Below are 23,260 nucleotides of genomic sequence, written 5' to 3'. Positions count from 1 at the left end.
TCCAATACATTTTAAAATATTGGAATCATACAAAATATCATCTCTGACCACAATGGAATAAAGCTACAAATCAACTACAGAAGGAAAATTGAAAATTTACAAATATGTGAAACTTAAATGACACACTATTAAACAACCAATGAGTCAAAGAAAAATCACAAGGGAAATTAGGAAATATCTTGAGATGAAGAAAAATGAAAACACAGCATACCAAAATTTATGGGCTGAAGTCAGAGGCAAATTTATAGCTTTAAGTGCCTACATTCAAAAAGAAGAAATATCACAATACAATAACCTAACTTCACACCTACAGAAACTAAAACAAGAAGAGCAGAGTAAACCTAAAGTAAGTACAAGGAAGGCAACAGTAAACATTAGAGCAGAGATAAATTAAATATGGAATAGAAAAAGAATAGAGAAATGTCTACAGGCAGTACTTCTGGGTTCCGTTCTAGCCAAATTGAACCAAATCGGTAACCCTCTTTAAAGGCACCAAATACCAAAATGTAAGGTTACCTGTTAAGGTTTTCTGTACATGAACCCATACAGTAGGTGTGCAATGAATTGAGAAGGAGTTGGTACATCTCCCCCACAGCACCGTTCATTGGTGCTACCTCTGATGGTTTAGCAGAAGTGGGCGGAGGCAGCTTTTCAGAATTATGAATTGCCAGGAGAATTTAGCAGGCCTCCTGGGTTTCCAGAACAAAACCAAAAATTAGTCAATAAGTTGAATAAAACTGTCAAATTTTCAGCCAGACTAACAGAGAAAAAGAGAGAGAGGACACAAATACCTAAAATCAGGAAAGAAGGTGGGGACATTATTTCCAACCTTACAGAAATAAGGATTATAAGATGTGCCAGTTTGAATGTATTATGTCCCCCCAAATGCCATTATCTTTGATGTAATCTTGTGTGGGCAGACCTATCAGTGTTAATTAGATTGTAATTCTTTGAGTGTTTCCAAGGAGATGTGCCCCACCCAACTGTGGGCGATGACTCTGATTGGATAATTTCCATGGAGGTGTTGGCACGTCCATTCAGGGTGGGTCTGAATTAAATTACTGGAGCACTATATAAGATCAGACAGAAGGAACAAGCTGTTACAGCTGAGAGGACACTTTGAAGAAAGCACAGGAGCTGCAGATGAGAGACAGCTTGAAGATGGCTGTTGAAAGCAGACTCTTGCTCCAAAAAGCTAAGAGAGGACAAATACCCCAAGTGCAACTAAGAGTGGCATTTTTGAGGAACTGCAGCCTAGAGAGGAACGTCCTGGGAGAAAGCCATTTTGAAACCAGAACTTTGGAGCAGACGCCAGCCACGTGCCTTCCCAGCTAACAGAGGTTTTCTGGACACCATTGGCCATCCTCCAGTGAAGGTACCCGACTGCTGATGTGTTACCTTGGACACTTTAATGGCCTTAAGACAGTAACTGTGTAACCAAATAACCCCCCTTTTATAAAAGCCAATCCATCTCTGGTGTTTTGCATTCCAGCAGCATTAGCAAACTAGAACATAAGAGAATGCTAGGAACAATAATATGATAATGATGAAGTAAATCTAGATGAAATGGACAAATTTTTAGAAGCATACAAATTACTTTATCTGACCCACACAAAAACAGAAAATCTCAACTGACTTACAATTAGTAAAGAGATTGAATGGGTAATCAAAAACCTCCAGAACCACATGGTTTCACTGCTGAATTCTACCAAATAAAGATTTAACACAATCCTTCTCAAAATCTTCCAAAAAATAGAAGAGGGATTGATTTCTAACTCATTCTATGAGGCTGGCATTACCCTGATACCAAATCCAGATAAAGACAGAACAAGAAAAGAAAATTACAGGCCAATATACCTTATAAATATAGATGCAATATTCCTCAACAAAATACTGGAAAACCAAATCCAGTAGTATACACCATGACCAAATGGGATTTATTCCAGGAATGCAAGGATGGTTCAACATAAAAAACAATGTAATACACTCCACTAATAGGCTGAAGGAAAAAAACACATGATCATCTCAACGGATGTGGAAAAGGCAACTGACAAAATCCAATAACTTTTCATCATAAAAACACTCAGCAAACTAAGAATAGAAAGGAACTTTCTCAACATGAAAAAGGGAATTCATGAAAAGTCTGCAGAAAATATCATACTCAATGGTGAAAGACTGAAAGATTTCCCTAAGATCAGGAAAACAAAACAAAACAAAACAAGGATGCCAGCTTCACCACTGTTATTCAGCATGGTACTGGAAGTGCTACCCAGAGAAAGAAATAAAAGACATCCAAATTGGAAATGAAGAAGTCAGGTTATCCTTATATCCAGATGGCTCGATCCTATATACACAAAATCCCAGAGCATCCACAAGAAAGCTACTAGAACTAATAAATAAATTCATCAAAGTTACAAGATACAAGATAAAACATGGAAGTCAGTGGGTTCCTGTACACCAGCAATGGACAATCTGAAAAGGAAATCAAGAAAACAGTATCATTTATAATAGTGTCTAAAAACGAATAAATTAACTGAGGAGGCCTAAGACCTGTACACTGAAAACTACAAAACACTGCTGTAAGAAATTAAAGGAGACCTAAGTAAATGGAAAAACATCCCATGTTCATGGATTGGCAACTTAATATTGTTAACAGTCAATTCTGCCTAGGCAATTTTACAAATTTGATGTAATATCTATCAAAATTCCAGCAGCCTTCTTTTCAGAAATGGAAAAGCTGGAATTTAGAGGGGTCCCAAGAGCCAAAACAGTCTTTAAAAAGAAAGAACAAAATTAGAGGATTCACACTTCCTGATTTCAAAACTTACTGCAAACCTACAGAAATTAAAACAGTGAGGTACTAGCATAAGGATAGACATTTAGACCAATGAAAGAGAATTCAAAGTCTAGAATTAAACCCACATCCACGGTGAGCTGAATTTTGACAAAGGTGTCAATTCCATTCAATAGGGAAAGAACAGTCTTTTCAACAAATGGTGTTGAGACAACTGGAAATCTACATGCAAAAGAATGAATGTGGACCCCCACCTCTCATCATATACAAAAATTAACTCCAAATTGTTCAATGACTTAAATATAATAGCTAATACTACAACACTTTTAAAAGAAAACATAAGGAAAATTCTTCAAGACCTTTTAGTAGGTATTGGATTTTTAAATGTTACACTAGAAGCACAAGTAACAAAAGAAAAAACAGATGAATGGAACTTCATGAAAATTTAAAAATTTTGTGTATCAAAATACTTATAAGGAAAGTGAAAAGAAAACCTACAGAATGGGAGAAAACATTTGGAAGCCATATATCTAATAAGGATTTAATATCCAGAATATAGAAAGAATCTTTGCAACCCAACAACAAAAAGACAACAACTTAACTTAAAAATGAGCCAAGGATTTGAATAGACATTTCTCCAAGATGATGTTCAAATGGCCAAAAAAATACATGAAAATATGCTCAGCATCATTAGTCATTAGAGAAATGGACATTAAAACTCTAATGAGATACCACTTTACACCCACTGGGTTGGCTACTTAAAAAAAAAAACTGAAAATAACAAGTGTCAGACAGGTTGTGGAGAAATAGAAACCTTCACACAATGTTGGTGGGAATGTAAAACGGTGCAGCCACCGTGGAAAAAAGTTTCATGGTTCCTTAGAAAATTAAACAGAGAATCACCATATCACCTGGCAATTCCACTTCTAGGTATATACCTAACAGAATTGAAAACAGGGGATTGGACAGATATTTATACACCAATGTTCAGTGTGGCATTGTTCACAATTGCCAAAAGAGGGAAGCAACCCAAGTGCCCATCAACAGATGACGGATAAACACAACGTGGTCTATGCAAGCATTATTCTGCCATCAAAAGAAGTGAACTGCTGGTGCATGCAACAACTTGGATGGACCTTGAAGACATCATGTTGAGTGAAATAATCCAAACATAAAACGACAAGTATAGTATGATTTCTCTTATATGAAATACTTAGAAAAAGCAAAATCATAGAGATAGAAAGTACAAGTGTGGCTACCAGGGATGGTGGGAGGGGTGGATGGGGAGTTACTGTTAAATAAGTATGAGCTTTGGTTTAGGTTGACCTAAACAGACTGGAAACGGATGGTGAAAGTTACACAACACTGTCAATGCACTTAATGTCAAAGACTTGTACACTTAGAATGGTTAAAATGATTTTCATGTTATATGTATATTTCACCACAATTAAAAAGAAATGTGTGTGTGTGTGTGTGTGTGTATATATATATATATATTTTTTTTTTTAAATAAGGGAGTGATTAAGACATTCCCAGGTTTAAAAAAAAAAAGCTGAGGGAGTTCATCACCACCGGACCTGCCCTACGTACAAGGATGTTAAAGCGAGTTCTCCACCTTTAAAGGAAAGGACGATAGACCATAGAGTGAAGCTGCCTGGCAAAATAAAGATCTATGGTAAAGGTAATGACATGGGTAAATATATAAATGCCAGTATATTTTTTTTTGGGTGGGGGGTGTAACTCCACTGTTAAATTCTTACAGGATCTAAAAGGAAAATGTGTAAGATGTAATGATGAAGGACTGATGTTGGACTCGCAATGTATAAACAAGTAATTTGTGACAAGTTCATAAACGTGGGGGATGGAGGGTGTAGGAACATAGTTTGTGTAAACTATTGAAGTTTAGTTGGAATTAAAGCAAAGGAAATTATTATAGATTTAGGATTTAAATCTAAGCCCCATTGTAACTACAAAGAAAGTATCAGAGAATACATGAGCTCATAGAGACAGAAATTAGAGTACAGGTTGCCAGGGGTGGGGCGGGGAGAATGGGGAGTTAACACAAAACGAGTGTAGGGCTTTGTCTGGGGAGAGGGGAAGGTTTCAGTAATGGAGGTGATGAGGGCACCACAACATTGTAAATGGGATTAACCCCCCTGAATGGTTTGCTTGGGCATGGTTGAGATGAGAGAGTTTATGTTGCATATAGGCTGACACATGCACAAGAAAGAGCAATTAAAGAGACAATAACAATTAAATGCAATACTTGTTCCTGGATGGGATCTAGCAAGGGAGGAGAAAAGCTTCAAGGGGACATTATTGGGACATAATGAAAAAATTAGAATATAAACTGTAAGCTTTATATCAATGTTAAACTTCTTGAAGTAGATAACTGCACATAAGTGAATATCCTTGTTCTTAGGGATAAATATATGGCAGTGTTAAGTGTTCTGAAAATGGACAAATGGGTACACAGATGATGGATAGACAGATGGCAAGTATGGCAACATGTTAAAATCCATGGATCTGGGTATCTGGGGGGATGGGTGTGTGTTGGGGTTCTGTGCTGGGTTCGTACTATTTTTGTAACTGTCCAGTAAGTTTCAAAGTATTTCAGAACAAAAAGTTAAACAAACAAACAAAAAGCCTTCCAAGGCCCTCCTGGCTCTGCCCCGTGCTGTGGTGTGCTGTTTTCTCGCCCAGGACGCTGCCTTCAGCCTTGCTCCCGGCCAACCCCGGGAAGACGTCCTTCCTCGTCAGACTCTCCCTGACCACCTCCCCAGCCAGAAAAGGGCTCTGCAACAGGAATTCTCTCTGAGCAGTCGTGGCTTTCTTTATTCTCCCCCATTTGACGACGATCTCCAGGGAGCAAAGAGCACAACGTCCACCTTTGAGCCCCGAACCCCATGTGGGTGCAGAGAGAACTCAGGCGGGGCGAGGCTGCTCGGGCCGAGTCAGGAGGTCCGGTGCGTCTGGGGCCTTCTGCAGCAGAGGGAACCGGAGTGGACGGAAAAATCCCCACCGCTTGTATCCCTTTCCTTGTCAGCAAAAAATGATCAAATGTTAGTTTGCCAAAGAAACTCCAAGGCTGCAAGGTTAGAAATAGAATACATCTCTTCTCCCACTTGGCGGAGATGCTTTAAGAGAAACAGCCTCTTAGAAAAAGTTGCTCCCCAGGGATATCTCCAACGATCGCTGCTGTCCTGGGAACCAGCTGGAGACGGGACGCTGCGCTGCTTTACTCTGAAAGCTGGAGTGGCCTCCTCGTCCCACCTCCTGGCTTCTCACTGCCGCCTTCCGATGAGACGCCGGTTCAGGGAAGCTGAGCTGGACACAATTCGCAGCATCGCTGGAGCCGACGAGGGTCCTAAGACACCCCCCCGCCCACCCCGGAGCAACGTCGGGGCTGGCAGGTGGGCTGTGCTCTGCTCAGGCATCCCTTTGGTCAACGTTTTCCTTCCAGAAAAGTCCTTGGGATGAAGGGATGAGCCATCGCCCGAGCTCCAGCAGCTGCTCTGAGGATACAGTCTTTCCCCCTGGGCTGGGGATCCTTGGTTTCTTTAACCATCTGTTTCTCCTACTTACTTTATAGGTTTAAAGCGAGAACCTAGACTTCCCAATTGACTTGTCACATCCGTCCAGATCTAAATTCCCTCCCCGTTGGAAAGTCCTTAAATAAGAGCTTTATAGCGAACTTACCCCTCACCCCGCCTGAGCTTTCCTACCTCTGCCCCCTTCCTATGCAGTCTGCAGAGGGTGGGGGGCTGCACGCAGACAGCAGTGGGTCTTGGGTTTGGTCACTGGGCCTGTTGGGGGAGGTGGAGGAGCAGGGGGCTCCAAGGGGACACACGGGCCATCTGTGGAAGGGGCCTGAGCAGAGTCTCCCAGAACGTTCCAGAAATCCTTGCCCTTCTGCCTTGAACAGTCTGGGCCCGAGAGGCAACCAGGACCCCTGGGAGGTGGCCCAGCACTGTTCAATCCTTTATTTTACATTGCTCAGCACTTCGAATATAGTTCAGCAAAACGCCACAAATTGGCTTAGGATGGATGGGTTGACACTGGGTAGTAAGAATGACCTCTGGATAAAATCGGTCACAACTCTGTTGTCACCCCCGGGAACAGCCCCACCCCCCCGCCCCGCCGCCCCCTCCCCGGGGAACAGTCCAGGCTGCTCCCCCAGGCCCAGGAAGTAGGGTGTCGGTCCTCCAATCGCGGCGAGTATCCTGGGTGTCTGCCTGTGCACTGGGCAGGAGGTGGGGACGAGGCGGACTCGGTGAAAACGGGACACACAGACGGGGGCAGCCACGGGCCGGTGCAGGTGCTGCGCTCCCCTCGCAGGGTCCTAAATCAGTATTTCTTTAATCAAAGAATCCACAACCTTCTTTAACAGCATCAATCATTAAGTCCGTTTGAGCACACTTAAGTTTTTACTTCACAATTTCCTAAAAGGGCAGGCAACCAGGAAGTCAAAGAAAGCTCCAACTTCACAGATTAACCGCTGAGCTAACTTCAACGAGGGCTTGAAGCTGAGGACGTAGAGCTGTAAATCAGGTGCCGTCCCCTCGCTCAGCTTACACACTCCCCTGGAGCCTGCCGTGCACCGGGCACCCTTGTCTGCTGCAGGGACAGGAGCACCGCGAAGACCCCGAGTGGGGAGACGGTCGTGTGTGTGTGTGTGTGTGTGTGTGTGTGTGTGTGTGTGTGTGTGAGATGTTACTGGGGGAGGCCTCTGAAGAGCCGCCTTTCAGACCTGGGGGAAGGGAAGGCTCCATCAGCACAGGAGCAGGCCGAGGGGACAGAGCTGCAGAGCGGGAGGGGCCCGGACACGGAGAAAGGAAGGGGAGGGGCAGAGCAGCGGTGGGTGTGAGGGTCTGCTCAGGGAGCTGGGAGCAGACGGTGCTGTGAGCGAGGAGGGCCGAGAGGCCAGGGGTGCTCCGCACCTTCCCTTCTCCTGGGGGTGAGGAGGCCGGGGGGCAGTTTGCCCAGAGGGATGGAGCAGCCTGGAGAAGACCCCAGAGCCCACTGGAGGGGCTGGCCTGGCCCACCCTCACGTGACTTCCTCCTGCTGGGTCCAGCAGACAGAAGGCAGACGGTGGGCGGCCAGAGGCTGTGCTTAAAAGGGGTCCAGTGCAAGGCAGTTTAAGGTAGGGGTGCAAGAATGATTCTGAAATGCTGGGCCTCAGTGTTCAGGCTGGACACAGAGGACATTAACGAGCAGGAGACCGAGGGGTCTGAGGCCGGTGGGAGATGGTGAACAGGGCACCCTCAGCCCTCCATGGGCTGATATTGGGCCTGGCTCTTGGTAGTGTCCTGCCAAAGTGGCTCAGATACCTTAGGAACCAGCGTCCATGGTGGCACTGGTGCCCCCCTCCCCTGTCTTCCAGTCGCAGCCGGGAGAACAGTGAAGAGAGAGCTGTGACTGCCAGGGTCCCATGGGAGCCGGGCCACACCTGCAGCATCCCAACCAGCACAGTGCCTTCTCTAAGCAGACTTGTGGGCGCGCCAAGGGCTGACCGTCATATTTCTATTTATTTTCCATAATCAGAAAACCAGAAAAGAGGCCTAGTAGCAATCCATGCATTGTGTATATTTTGTAATATTGACTCAGAGTGTGTAATACTTAAATTCACAAAAATTTGGAACACTTCACAAAGTTGCACTTCATTCTTACACAGGAGTCATGCTACAACTCTCCTCTATATTGTTCCTAGTTTAGGGTATATACTGTGCATGCTTTATATTTTTAAACATATTTTAAGTATTTATAGGATGCCTTTTAATTTTATGAACTCACTTTAAGGAAGCCAGAAATTATCTATTGGGATTCTTGGTTTTGCAATTACAATCTTCCCTTCTCAGGCTGAAGTTTCCAAACCCCAACAAGTTAGGTACTGAAGCTTCTCCTTGTCCAGCTCCTATCTCAGCCCATCATAGGGGAGAGGGCTGCCCCATAAAAGCAGCTTTTCCCACAGGGCCAGCGGAGAAGGCAGGGGCCTCCAAATGCAAACCCTTCACATGCTGAGAAATCAAGACTTCTTTCCCATTACTATCGCTGCAGAGTAAACCAAAGTGAGTATGAGAATCCTCAAACTTTTGCTGGGTTCCATCCTGAGTGTGATGGTTTGGAGCTGTATATACCCCAGAAAAACATGTTCTTAAATCTAGTGCATTCCTGTAGCCGTAGCACCCTTTGAGGAGGACACTTCAGTTAAAGTGTGGCCCAGCCAAAGCAGGATGGGTCTTAACCCCTTTACTGGAGTGCAAAGAATTGGAATGAAACTCAGACAGAGAGACTGCCACAGGAAGTAAGAGCTGAAATCTCTGAAACCCAGCAGAGAACGGAGAGGCCACCGTGTGCATTGCCATGTGACAAGCCACGGACCAGGAATCGCCAGCAGCCAGCACAGGGTGCCAGTCTTCAGGGGGAAAGCATCGCCTTGATGTGGACTTTGATGTGAGCCTCAAAACCTGTAAGCTAAAAAATCCCCGTTATTTAACCTGACCCATTCTGTGGTGTTTTCTTGAACAACGTAAGAAACTAAAACACTGAGCAATTCACAAAGCAGGAGAACCGGCCCGATCAACACAGCCACAGACGGGGAAGGGTTATTTCAACAGGAAAAGGCAGCACTGCCTCCAGCAGCATCTGTTGGGAACTCAGAATTCCATTCCATTTCCTCTGTAAACACAGAGACGCGGCAGCTCTGGTGCGCTCCTGACTTCACCTTCAGAGGCAAACCAGAGGGAACCGGAAAACAGCTCGAGAACACATCCCTTCAAAACGGAAAGAGATCCTCTTCTATTCCCAGTCCTCTGGTTTCTTTTATGCTGGGACCAGCCACTTCCTCAACGATTTGCAAGCCAGATAATCTCATTCCAGTGGGAACATGTTTTTGAAAGAGCAACTGAAAAGAGGCTCCCTCTCTGAAAAGAAATTCCAACATCTGGTTGTTGGGCATAAGTGGGTATTTTCCTACACAAAGCCTATTTCAGAAATGGGTCAAAGGGAAGGAAACTTAAATTTTATCTTTTGCAAAAAAAAAAAAAAATCAGTGGAAGGGTAATTCATGAATTGTGCATTCAAGCTGTATAGAGTTAGGAACACATTCATGCTGCTTAGGTGGAGAATGGATCCAGGTGGAGCAGTGGTAGACTCGGGGAAGAAAAGATGTTTATGAGAAGGAAGCGAGAAAGGATGGGCGTCAGGGAAGGAGGTGGTGGTTGAGGAGGAAAAGTCACATTTAAACTAACCGCACCCTGGGGGATGGCTGCGGCGTGGTTATCCGCAGTTCTCACAGCTGGGCTGTGTCTGCAAACCTGGCCCGTGCGCTGAGGGGAGCCCAGAGAGCCGTCGCACAGATACCCCAGGAGCACAGCAGTTTCTCCGGCCCCTTTTCCACATCCACTGCTTCATCACGTGACTTCACTGTGCGTCCGAGGTGCCGGGAAATCTTGTCAGAGTTCAGGTTCTGACTCGCACGAGCTCCTGGGTGATGGCGACGCTGCTGCCCAGGGACCACGAAGTCGGCCTTGACGACCCCTCGACTAAACTTCAGCTGGCAGCCGGACCCCTGCCCGGCCCTTAGAGGAAACAGGGAACGAGGAAGCACAGCAGGTGGCTCTACAAGAGCCACACGCCCTCGTCTTGACCTCCTGGAACGTTCACCAGGGTTTTCCACCTGCTCTCCCGGATCCCAAACCCTCCCTCCGCCTCCCGGGGTCGAGTTCAGATTTGGGTCTGGTCTCTCCTCCCATCTCAGCAGCCCTCTGGTCTCTCTCCTCCGCCTCCCCGTCTCGCCCATGTTCCCTCCCCCTTCTCCCCTTTCACGGTCGCCTTCTGGGGGCTCTTCCCGGTGGCACGTGGCTTTGAACAGAACTGTCCTTCCCCGCTTCACGTGGTCAGGTGCGTCTTTCCTCTGACAGCAGTGACAGCTTCTCCGCTTCCTCCTCTGTCCCTTGCCCTTGGCCTCGGCCACATCCCTGTCCTTCCTGCACTGTCTGTCCGTCCCGGGCAGCACTGGCAAGGCTCGAGGGACGCCCATCCCAGGCCTCGCTGCCCCTCGCGGGGAATCCTGGTTTCAGAGGAGCCTCTGGAGTGCGACGGCTGAGACGACCAGGTCCTTGCCACTCAGGAACCCCCACCCCTACCCACGAGACGGGGTCTCTCGTCAGGAACCCGGGCAGCCAGCAGACAGGCTGGGCCACCACTCCTGCAGCCCATTCTGTGAAAACAGGACTTCCTTGGAGCCTCCTGTTAAATCGGCACCAACCACTGCGTTCGCCTCCAAGTCCCTGGGAACTGGGAACACTGACGATTTATAGCAAAGGAAACGGAAGGAGTGTGGTGCCCAGGCAGGGCTCTGGCCCACTCCACACGCAGGACAAGCTTTGCCACTTTCGCGGGCCCTCGGCCCCTGACCTGGAGCCCAGGTGTGAGGCGTCAGTGCTGCTCCCCCACTCCCGCGCCTCTGTGCAGGGGATCCACGGTGCCCGCGGTGGCAGGCAGGGCTGGCTCTGCGGACAGAGGCGCCCAGGCACACTAGGCGCCATCACTGGAAAGGCTTCACAATGGAACATTAGGCATGATTCCGCTGTTTTTAAGAAAAATAGTATCTGAGCTCAGGAAAAAGAGTGGCAGGAGACACATGAGTGGCCAGTGGCTTGCATCGTCCTCTCTACTTATGTGATTAAAACTAATTAAGACTCAGAAACAGTTGCCGTCCCCACTCAGGCCACCAGGAAGGCAGGGAGCCCCAGCCTCAGGCAGTCTTGGGGGAATCCTGTCGGGAGGCACCCCATCCTCCCTACTGCCATCCGTTTTACTTCTGATTAGAGATAGTACACATGCACTGCTCTGCTTTCCAGACAGTGTACACGCCCCAAATAACATAAAATCACGTGCTCCCTGCAACCTGCAGCGGTGACGAGGGGCTGTTCGATGCCCGTCCTTCTGGGGACCCCCTCAACCATTTGGGGGTGGCTCACGCAGCATGCCGGTTATGATGCTTCTTTCATTAACACCGAATATCAGAAACATTTGCTCAGTGAATATTCTCCTTCGAGAATTTTAGTGGCTATGTGAGACTCGGGCACACGGCCTTGGCTCTGTTCGCCCTGTCCTTTGTTGCTGGGTACTGGGCTTGGCGAAACCCGAATCCAACTGCCCCACACACCTGCCCCCCATCCAACTGCCCCTGCACACCTGCCCCCATCAAACTGCCCCTGCACATCTGCCCCCCATCCAACTGCCCCGCACACCTGCCCCCAATCCAACTGCCCCGCATACCTGCCCCCCCGTCCAACTGCCCCATACACCTGCCCCCCATCCAACTGCCCCTGCACACCTGCCCCCATCAAACTGCCCCTGCACACCTGCCCCCCATCCAACTGCCCCACACACCTGCCCCCCATCCAACTGCCCCTGCACACCTGCCCCCATCAAACTGCCCCTGCACACCTGCCCCCCATCCAACTGCCCCTGCACACCTGCCCCCAATCCAACTGCCCCGCATACCTGCCCCCCCCCGTCCAACTGCCCCATACACCTGCCCCCCATCCAACTGCCCCTGCACACCTGCCCCCAACTGCCCCTGCACACCTGCCCCCCAATCCAACTGCCCCTGCACACCTGCCCCCATCCAACTGCCCCTACACATCTGCCCCATCCAACTGCCCCTGCACACCCTCCCCCCATCCAACTGCCCCGCACACCCGCCCCCCAATCCAACTGCCCCGCACACCCACCCCCCATCCAACTGCCCCTGCACACACGCCCCCCAATCCAACTGCCCCGCACACACGCCCCCCCATCCAACTGCCCCTGCACACCTGCCCCCCATCCAACTGCCCCGCACACCTGCCCCCCATCCAACTGCCCCTGCACACCCGCCCCCCATCCAACTGCCCCGCACACCTGCCCCCCATCCAACTGCCCCGCACACCCGCCCCCCATCCAACTGCCGCACACACCTGCCCCCCATCCAACTGCCCCTGCACACCTGCCCCCCAATCCAACTGCCCCGCACACCTGCCCCCCATCCAACTGCCCCTGCACACCTGCCCCCCAATCCAACTGCCCCGCACACCTGCCCCCCAATCCAACTGCCCTGCACACCTGCCCCCCAATCCAACTGCCCCTGCACACCTGCTCACAGCTCCACGTGCGCTGCACGCCTGCTACCCTGCTCCAACAGCCTCATCTCTCTCCGACCTCAAACCAGTGTCTGCTGCTGTCCATTCCATTTCTCATTCAGTAAAGTGAGAGAGAACGTCTCTTTCTCTCCTGGGGCCGTGGGAGGAGTGATGAGCTGATTTGGGGCACAGGCCTGAGTCTGCTACATTGTCACTGGCCTGGAGGGGCCCCAGGCAAGCAGAAGGGGCAGGCACGGGCTCCGACCACTGCTGGCCTCAGGGTGTACAGACACAAGAATGAGAATAAGGAGGAGGCGCTTTTATTCTCTTCAGTCAAAGTCCGAACAGCACAGATGAATGGAGCCCAGAAATGTTCATACGAGATGACTTCAGCCGTCTTAAAATGCCTCTTCTAGTCTCAGCTTGTTCATCAGTAAAGAGCAAACAGCTTCCCCTCGTAATTAAACAGACAGCAGACGGACCAGCAAACATTCCGGAAGAACTACAACAGTTGATCAAAAAACAAGTCAGAGCAAGACTTCATTCCTAAAGACACCGGAAATGTCAACACTTAAAAGTTTGCCACGTAAGTTGGAAAACAAAATGTCACACAATAAGAAAGAATCTAAAAACTCACTGGCAGTTATCTTTTTCTACAAACTTGTCTTAAGAAATCTTGACTCAGATTGCCTTTTTTTTTTTTTACAAGAATATTCATAGCAGCTTTATTCATAACAACCCCAAACTGGAAACAACCCAAAGGCACATAAACAGGAGAATAGATAAACTGGTATATTCATATAGTGGAGTACCACCTAGCAACTTTTTAAAAAAGAAAACACTACCAATACACATAAAAACAAGGATGAATCTCCAAGCTGTTTCGTTAAGTGAAAGAAACCAGATGCAAAAGAATACAGTGTGTGATTCTGTTCATATGACGTTCAAGAACAGTTAAATCAACGGTGTCAGAAATCAGAAGTTTGCCTTACTGAGGAGAGTGGAGATGGGGCGGGGTGGACTTGAAAGATAAGGGAACTTTGTGACACTGAAAATATTCTCTGTTGTAATCTGGTTGATGGTTCCCCAGGTGTATACATTAGTCAGAATTCATCAAGCTACACCTAAGATTCGTGCACCTTATCAAACTGCATCTTAATGAGGAACTGGGAAGAAAAAAAAAAGAAACACTATTGGCTGTATCTTGGTATTTTGTCTGTTACAGAGGAGTAATCTGACTCTTTTTCTTAAAAGTGTGGTTAAAAAGGATCTATTGAACGTTCATATGCTTCAAAAAGAAGGGCATGGGAGAAGTTCCAGGGATGACTACTCAGGCACTGTGAAAACAGAAATGTTTTGACCCAGGACCCACTTAGGAGAACTTTTTAAAGCATGGATTAAATCACCTTTTTCTGCCTTTTCATTTTAAGTTTGATGCACGTAGTTCCTTATGGGTGAGCAAATGGTCTTAAAAATGTTAGTTTTCATAAAAAATAAGCAGATTTTTCATGTATACCTACTTTCATGCAGGCAAGCTGCACCTGAATAGAACCATTGATCAGCAGCGAGGCCCTTTGCTCCTCCTCAGAACACCGGCTGCTCGTCTAATTTCACTCCTAATTACCCTCAGGGATCACAGCACAGCCCCCCTTCCCCGCACACCAGCTTGATCAGGGAGTTCCCTGGATGAGTTTGGGACAGATAGTCTTTTAATTTATTTTGTCTCCTTATTCTATTTTCCTCTCAACTCCCCAACCCACAGTGTTCAAAATGGTAACTAGACAAACTCATCATGTTTCCACCTTACACGTGCCACTCGGGTCACACCCTGAATTCCCTCGAAAAGCCCCTTTCTCCGGGAGGAGCGGACGCTCCGCCGGCGGCTGAGTGCCATTCGGCCTGTCTGCCAGGGCTGCTGCGGCCAGCGCTCCCTTTTGCCCGTTGCGGCCTCGGCGCCCTACTGAGGACGGGTCAGGATTTCTGCCACCTCGGGGCTGGGGGACACCGTGCTCGCCCGCTCCCCAGGGGACAGGCCCAGCCAGCCGGCGCCTGTGGCCCAGCAGGGGCCGAGCACCTGTGCTACAATCCGGGGGCTTTCTCAGGGCCCAAAAGGCCGTGAGAAAAAGCATTTTTAAGACATTACTGAACGCTGCAGAAAACACAGAGCCGACATCCGGGAAGGATGTGTCGGTGGGAGCCATTCGGCAGGAACAGCCCGCCTGGGAAAGGCCAGCGACGGCTCAGGCGGCCGAAGACTCCAGGGCCGGGCCGTCGTCTGGGGTGGGGGGTACGGGGCTCACGCGCTTGAGGTCCTCGGAGCCCCCAGCAGCTGTGGGCAGTCGGCTTCCCCCAAGCAGGGGCCGTGCAGCAGCGCAGGGCGGCCGGGCCTCAGCGGAATCCCGAAGCTGCGCATCACCGGCCCACCCCTCCCTCCTCGTCCCCTCCCTGGAAGGGGCTCTCGCCGCAGTGCAGGGCACGGACAGGTCGGGGCCTTGGCCATCCTCACCCTAACACTGCCGGCCCCACCAGCTCAGTGGGTGGACGCTCCTGCCCAGGAAAGGACTAACGCTCGGGCAGGGTCCATCTGAGGAGGTGGGAGGCCTGGAGCCCCTCGCTGTGCGCGGCTGCATTCCCTGCCCACTGGCCCGACGCTGCCTCCGAGCCCCCGCAGGACGGACACTCCCACAGCCGGTGGACCACATTCCACCTCTTCAGTGAGGGAAACTGAGACCCAAAGTTGCACACGAGGAGATGTAGGGGTGGCGGGGAGCACCAGGAAGCCCACATAGGGGGTCACGAGGAGCACCATGGGGACATGAGGAGCACCACAGGGGCATGAGGAGCACAACAGGGGGAATGAGGAGCACCACGTGGGTCATGAGGAGCACCACGTGGGTATCATGAGGAGCACCACATTGGGGATCACTGAGAGCACCACACGGTAGAATGTGACAAATCTGAGGATGGAGTTGCAGCCTTCCGTGGTTTGGGGGAACTTCAGTCTGGTAAGCTCAGGTAGACCCATCCACTCACAACTTCCTTTCCAAATCCCTGTGATGTCCAGGTCCTTTTCTTGACTGCACGTCCTTAAGAAACATGTGTTTTCAACCCAACCCAGGACGTGAGAAGAACAACTATGTAAGCAGTTCCAGGCTTGCCTTTAAATTCTCCGAGGGCGCTGATGCTGTGTCTCTGGCGGTGGACAGGAAAGGGGGATGAAGGCCCCTGCAGCAATCCTGCGTGCAGATTCCTCAGGGGGGCTGGCAGCCCCCCATGTACCCAACACCCTGGAGAGGGGTGGCTTACGTGTTGGCCCCCACCTCGACATCTGGGGCATGCTCCCCAACTCCTGGCCCTGGATCTAAGTCCCAGGTTAATCAAGGATCTTTTTGATGAAGAAATTGAAAAATGAAAAAACAAAACCCCACACCAGTCCGCTTCCGCATGGGGGCAGAGCCGGACGGCAGGCAGGTGACAAGAGCAGAGCACAGGGAAGGCTGGAGCGCAAGGTGCTTGGCACTCATCGGCATGGGGTGCACTGACCGCAGCTGTGGAGTAGAGAAGTGTCCACCAAGCAGAAAGTCCTGATGTGTGTCTTTAAAGGTACAGACGTGCTCAGGCAAAGGACAAATGACTTCTTGCCTGGAGATGGGAGGAGAGAAGACTTCAGCACGGAAATGGCCTCTGAGCTGGGTTTTCCAGGGTGCACAGAATGCAGGTGGGAGGCCACAGGTGACAGGTGAGCGGAGGAAGGCACGTGGGAGGCCACAGGTGACAGGCGAAGGGGCAGTGCTTGTCAGACTGAGTTGTGCCCCACCCCAGGCTGCACTTGATGTTCTCTGGATTCTTCATGGAAAGTGTCTCCACACAGGGACACAGTTTCCCTGGCTGGGGAAGGGGCCTCGATGGCCGGTCAGGCCAGCCCCCGACGAGCACCGATCGCCCTCAGTCCCTGGGTCCAGCTGGGGCTCACTCACCCTCTCCCGACAGAGGGAAAGCGGGTTCCAGGAGAAGGGTCTGGGTTCTGTCCGGAGGCCACGGCCACTTTCTCACCAAGGTGTCAGGAAGGCCACTAGAACGGTCGTCACAGACGGCACCCACTGGCCCACGGAGAGGACAAGGCCCCTCATCCAGGCCTGGGAACCCCCTCCCTGCACCCCCACCCCACGCCCTGAACCCTGCTCTGCTCTCTGGGGAGGGGGTGCCCAGGGCAGGGTCTGGCTTCCAGCTTTACACAAAAACACTGCCCTGGGGTCTCTTGGCCACATCCTCACGTTGGGCCCTCTGTGGACGACTGTTCACGGCTGACCACAGCCGGCTGGCTTGCTAGGAGCGCAGGGTGCAGCTTGCAGGGTCAAGGGCTCTGGGCAGGTGTCCAGGTGGCCCAGGACTCGGCTCTGTGGGCTTGGGCGTCTCTGAAGAGGTACCTGTTACGACTGGCACCCAGTGCAGCTGTTCTTGTTCTCGGCGGCCGCTCAGGCCGTCTCCTCCCCTCTGAGCACCTCTCCCCCTCCCTCCCCACTTCGGCTTTTTCCCAGGAGGCAGGAGGGCCGTCCCCAGAGCAGGTGTCACCCAGAAGGCCTGTTCGGAGAAAGGCGCTCATGGGAGTTAAAAGAGCTTTGGGACAACTCTGGCAGGTGCCTGGAACAGTCACCCACGTCACTGCCCACAGCTGGGCTGGTGGCCCGACTTCTCCAGCCCACGGCCCCAGGTCCCGTCTCTGCCTCCTGGGGCAGGAGCTGTGTGTCTGATCCCATGCTGGGCCTCACCCAGGAATAAGTGAAAATGACGCCACGGTACCCTTGGGCACACTCTCCCTTTGGTAAACCACATATTAGGAACGTCAGCTCTTCACCATCTCCCAGCACTTGTGAGGACCGCTGCCCGTCAGGGCGCCCGAGCCGACCAGCAAGGAGGAGGATAAGGCACTGGGCCCAGGTAAGGCCACGCAGCGGCTCAGCCCTTACGTGCAGCACAAGGAAAACAAAACCAGGATGCGAAAGGGGGAAGAGGTTCTTGGTCCATTGTCCAGAGAAAGAGAGGAGGGAGTGGACAACAGTGTCTCGTTCTAGGTAAGTTTTCTGCTCGCCCCAAGAAAATCTCCAAGACAGGAAAACAAGGGGGGCAGGACCCCGGCCCGGCCCACAGCGCCGGGAGGGCACAGCCACGGCAGCCTGCGTCTGCCAATTCACCATTTTACCTTTTTTTTTAATTTATGGAAACTGATGTTTATTTTCTGTCAAGCTTCTTCCTGTTTTCTTTTTCAGAGCTTGTGGGAGAACCGCTAAGACCACCGGGCCTCGTTCGAGCTGCAGGGGAACGAGGGCGCGGGGCGAGGGGCCGTCGACCCAGGGGCTGGAGCTGCCCCTTCGCCCGTGGTTCCTGCCTGTCACAGCCTTCCCAGCAGCCGCCTGCTCCCCCTCAGCTCTTCAGGGTCTCACAGGAGACCAGGCGAGACTCACGGGTGCTCCCGGACGTAGTGCCACGAGGCGCAGAACTTCACAGGGGGCACCCACAGCCCCCACCCCACCTGAGACCCGTAATGAGCCCCCAGACCCACCAGTGAGCCCCAGGCTGGCTCCCCCATCAGACCCGCAGGGGAGCCCCGGGCCACACCCCCACCCCGACCCACACGGGAGCCCCTCCTGTGGCCCGGGGCGGCCACGTCCCCCGCTGCGGAGGAGGCTGTGCCACGCAGGGCAGTGGTCAGCAGGTGAGCGTAAGCGGTCAGCCCTGGGATCAGTCACCACCAGGAGACGCGGCTCCCGGAAGGCTGCTGGACCTGGCTAGTGGAGGTTCTGGAAGAGGGTGCCCGGCCGTAGGAGAAGCTCCAGCAGCCGCCGCGACCTTCAGCTCGGCCCCGGCCAGTGCTCCCGGAGGACGTGGCGCTGCTGTCAGCTGGGCCGAGCCGCCGGCAGAAGCTTCTCCCGGGTCTCTGCAGATTTACGCCGTCGACGCCGTCACGCTCCCTGTGGAGACGTCCTGTTCCGCTCGGTGCCGCCGAGTGGGCTCCTGAGCCGGGATCCGAGGACATCGTGTGTTTCCCTCTCGGCTGCGACAAGACCCCGGGAACGCCGTGTGGACCCTGCGGGTCGCGCAGAAAAGGCGCCATCGGACCGTTTTAAAGTGCGCAATCCAGGGGCTCTCGGCACCGATATCGTGTAACCACCTGGCGGCCGGGCACCGGGGCTGTCCTGGGAAGGCCGTGCAGGCCTGGGTGGGAGCTGCCCCGACCACTTCCTCCGAGTCCCGCGGTGCCTGACACAGGGAAGCCGGGGCTCGAGGCCACCCCAGGGAGGGACCGAGCCGCACTCCGACCCGGCACGTGGTGTCCGCGGGACGCGCTCCTGGCCAAAGATCATCCATGATAAAAACAAGCACAACCAAGTGCAGCCCCTCGCACACCTTTCCACCCTTCTGCTCATCTGCTCCTTCCTTCATTCATGCAAGCAACACCAGGCCCGGCCCTCTCCCGCGTGCTGGGACTGGAGCAGTCGACACGGTCATTCGGGGTCCGCAAGCAGAGGAGAAAGGGGCCGTACCCCTCCTCGGCGGGCACGGCTGCTCTCGAGAGCGAGTGCACATCCCCGGCTGGTTTCAGTGCGATGAAAGCACGTCAACACGGAAGGACCTGGAAGAGAACACTGGTGGCTGTTCTGTCACCGAGTTGGAGACGTTCTGTACCCGCTCATCTCCCACTCACTCCTTTCATGTGGGGCCCTGCAGCAGCGCGGCCTCTCAGTCCTCTCCAGCCATCCAGCGTCCCTGCAGGCTGCTTCTGTCTACTTGCTGGGTCCTGGCTAGGAGCATCCGGGCTATTGCCAAATTGTCACCAGCACAAACAGTGCTACAACAAGCACCCGTGAGAGCGCGGAGCTGGGCTTCGGGGTGACACTCCTGGATGTGGAATTCCCGTGTTTTGAGTTCCCGTAGATCACGAGACAGACTTTCAAGCCCATTTCTGTGAGCTCGAGCAGGCAGCAGCTGCAAATCCAATGGCCCTGAACATCCACCAGCCCCAGCGACATGCGGGGGGGACGGGCACCACGCCCTGCCTGCCCATCACCCTGGCAGAGGACGCACTCAGAGGGCTTCCTGGACGAGGAGGCCACAACGGTGAGACACTCGAGGCAGGCTGGGGAGGGGCTACTAGAGCCACAAGGAGCGAGAGGGGGGCACTGGAGCAGACAGCAGGCAAAGTGACACACCTGGAAAGTGCTAGTAACATTGAGAAGTACATTAAAGAGGAAGGAATAATTGCCAACAGGACAGGTGAACATAAGAAGCCAGAGCAGATAAAGTGACCCGTTTGCAGGTGTCTGCATACACATTTTTCCAACCAAGTTTCCCTTATATCTCTGCCTGGGAGAGTTCGACATACGGAGAAAAGACTGATGGGCATGCCCTTGTTTTCATTTCAAACTTAGAATACGTAAGCATTTTTCGAACCGAGTGTTATCTGATTTCAAGTGCAGATGCATTCCTTTGTGGCAGTTTACAATGTGTATCTCCGACTCCTTTCAAAATTAAAAACAAAACAAAACAAAGAGCCCAAACATCACAACTGCTGCTGTGCAGCCACAGCCTCTGGGGGCACCGACGAGGGAGGGGGGCCGCGGGCGAGAAGGGGCGTGGGGACAGATGCTTCCGCGTGGAACTGGAGGGAAAATGGGAGGAAGAAATGACAAGGCAGCCTCAAAACAAAGGCTCGTCAGCCACACCTGTGGTCCTTTGCGAGGCAGACCCAGTGGGTTCCGGCAGCGGGCACATTCCCGTCTGGAGCCACGCGGGGCCCTGATCACGGGCAGCTCCCGAGGAGGGGAGGAGCCAGGGGCCGGCCCGAGCACAGGGCCCAGGCAAAGCATTATCCACGTCCAAGACCCGTCAGCGGCCCTGTCCGCATCGGAATCCATCAGCAGCCAGACGAGATGCCCCACGACTGGCGAGACGCCCCACGAGCGCACGGGGAAGCTGGGCAGACGGTACCGGCTCGATCCTGTTTCTTATGACCACATGGGGATCTACAAGTAAGAGTTTCAGCTGGAAACCCCTCCCTTAGGAGCACAGGCCCCGAGACAAGGACACACACAGGCCCCAGGCCCTACAGTCGGCCCCTGGCCAGGGCTCCAGGCAGGTTCTGGAGGGTTCTGGAGGGTTCTGGAGGGTGCCTCTCACGAGCACTGCTGCTGCTGGACCCCCACAGAGCAGGGAGGGATGAGCTCCCCACCGCGCAGGGACCTGCCAAGATGCCCTCCCACACCTTCTCCCCAGGCCACTTGCTTCGCCACCCTCCCCTCCGTCTGCCAACACCACTGCTCACTGCCCGACCACCCAGGGCAGCAGAACCACAGCATTCTCTTCTCAGGAAGGGAAATTTCCCAGAGTCCTCATTCTCTGGGATGCAAAGGAGAGAAACCTTAGATCAGCAAGAGTGTGAGACCCACGGAGGGGCATCGCCGTGCTGCCTGGAGAGCTCACACCTGATGCCACAGGCCAGCTCTCGGCCAGCCTCACCCTGCATGCACACCGCCCGGTGTCCAGAGATGGAGGGGCCGCGCTTGTGCCCTCGAGTGTGCACACAGACACTCCCGGCCTGGACCCCCAGCCCTTCATGCCAGGCTTGCCCCCACACTGGGCTGGTGCTGGTGCCTCGGGCAGGGGCCCGCACGGGGGTGGGGGACGGGGGGGGCACCCAGAGTTTGACGACACATCATCCACATGACCACCCTTTTGGAAAACTGGAACATTTATTATCATAATACCTGAGACAGAAACCTTGGTGGCAGAGATCCAGAAGGTCTTTGCAGATCCGGGTCTGGGAAGGTGCTGGAAGGCTGAGGGATTTTCCTGTTTTTCACAAAGGACATGGATTTAAGCCGATGGGCGAGCGATGCTGTCCTGAGGCACTGCTGCCTCTGGTGTGATTTCCCGGAAGCTCTTTCCGTAGCCAAACCTGTCGACCATGAGGCGAGGCCAGTGCTCCTGTCCCGCTGCCCAGCCCCCCCTCCTGGGCGCCATCGCCAACCCACGGGCACTTGGCTCCAGTTTTCATGGGAAGGAAGCACAGGGAGAGAGAGAGACGCCCCCTGGACAGGCTCCTCCGGGCAGAGCTGGTGCCAGGGCCAGAGGCTGCTGGGCCTTCGAACCACGCAGCGCTCTCTCCCATGTCGTGCGTTTTTGCAGAGGCCGTGGAAGATGGGGGACCTGACCACCATACACCCCCAGAAGCGGCTCCCCCCAGACCCTTGCTGGGGGCTTCTTGCTGGCCCGGATGGGGGCACTGCTGACGTGGCACGAGGTGCTTTTAGGGGGAGCCAGAGGGTGGCTGCGGCGACTTTAGCCAGAGGGAACCCTTTTCCTCAGCAGTCCCGGAGCTGAGCCCCTCAGGTGTGTCTGCAGGCAGGTGAGGCCCAGGCAGGGTGAGGTCACCCTGGGCACCGCCCCGCTGGAAGCAGACCTGGCCAGGAGTCCAGGCATGCACTCCGGTTGGGAAAGCGCCTCTCGCTCGGAGGCCCTGACGCCCGGAGCCCTTGGTCACTGCAGCTGCTCTCGAGGTTTGCATGAGGGCAGTTGGGTGTCCTGGCCCTCACCGCTGCCTTTGGGTGGCAGTAGGACATGCCTTCTCTCTGGGGTGCTGCCCAACAGGCAGAGTCTTGGCAGGAGAACCCCACTGTGCCTTGCAGAAATGCAAATGCAGAAAGAGAGTGACGCAGGGGTCACTGCACTGCTACGGAGCAGGGAACTGCTACCCCCGGCCGCCAGGACTCAGGGTGAGGTCACCTCAAGGTGACTACAGGTGAGGGAGCCTCGGGGCTGCAGCCCTGGGAGTGGGGGGCAGCCGGGCACAGGGCAGGAGAGGACACGTGGGAGCCTGCAGGCTGCTCCGTGCTGTCCCAGGGTGGCCCAGGGCTTAGTGTTTTGACCCCTTTAAAGCTCCCGGGAATACAAATGCTCTGCCAGACACGAACGATTGCTAACGACTGGGTATACAGCTCCCCTGGATGTTTCCAGAAGGACCAAGAATCTAAGCTTGTTTCCATCACACCACAAATGAGAGGAAGGTGCTCAGAGCAACGGGGGAAGCCTGGATTTGTAGGAGATGGACCTCATCCCAGCTTTGTAAGCAAGGATGGGTGGGTGCGGGCAGCCCTGGCCTGTCATCTCGGGACACATGCAGTGTGCTCCTGAGACACGGCCGCCTTGGGGAGGCGCCGGCGCACATCCACCCTGCAAGGAGCATGTCCTGCGAGTGAACCTGATGTACTGAGAGGAGACCTGGGCACTCCCAGGCGTCACGGCAATGGGTGCAGGACGGAGAGACCAGTTCGACCCTCT

General features: G+C 52.8%; 1 protein-coding gene and 1 non-coding gene across 2 annotated transcripts in view; both read right to left on the bottom strand.

The window, feature by feature from the left end:
- PARD6G (par-6 family cell polarity regulator gamma) overlaps positions 1–23,260 on the bottom strand; it is a 104,810-nt gene that overhangs the window by 29,798 nt on the left and 51,752 nt on the right. The gene's annotated exons all lie outside the window — the stretch shown is intronic.
- On the bottom strand, positions 8,425–8,535 carry LOC119511940. The gene has a single exon (XR_005212281.1). It is a non-coding gene; the product is annotated as a U6 spliceosomal RNA (small nuclear RNA).

This window comes from Choloepus didactylus, chromosome 16, assembly GCF_015220235.1.
Source record: "Choloepus didactylus isolate mChoDid1 chromosome 16, mChoDid1.pri, whole genome shotgun sequence".
Classification (NCBI taxonomy): domain Eukaryota; kingdom Metazoa; phylum Chordata; class Mammalia; order Pilosa; family Megalonychidae; genus Choloepus; species Choloepus didactylus.
Note: the sequence above shows the minus strand (reverse complement) of the source record. Positions and strands in the feature narration are given on the sequence as shown.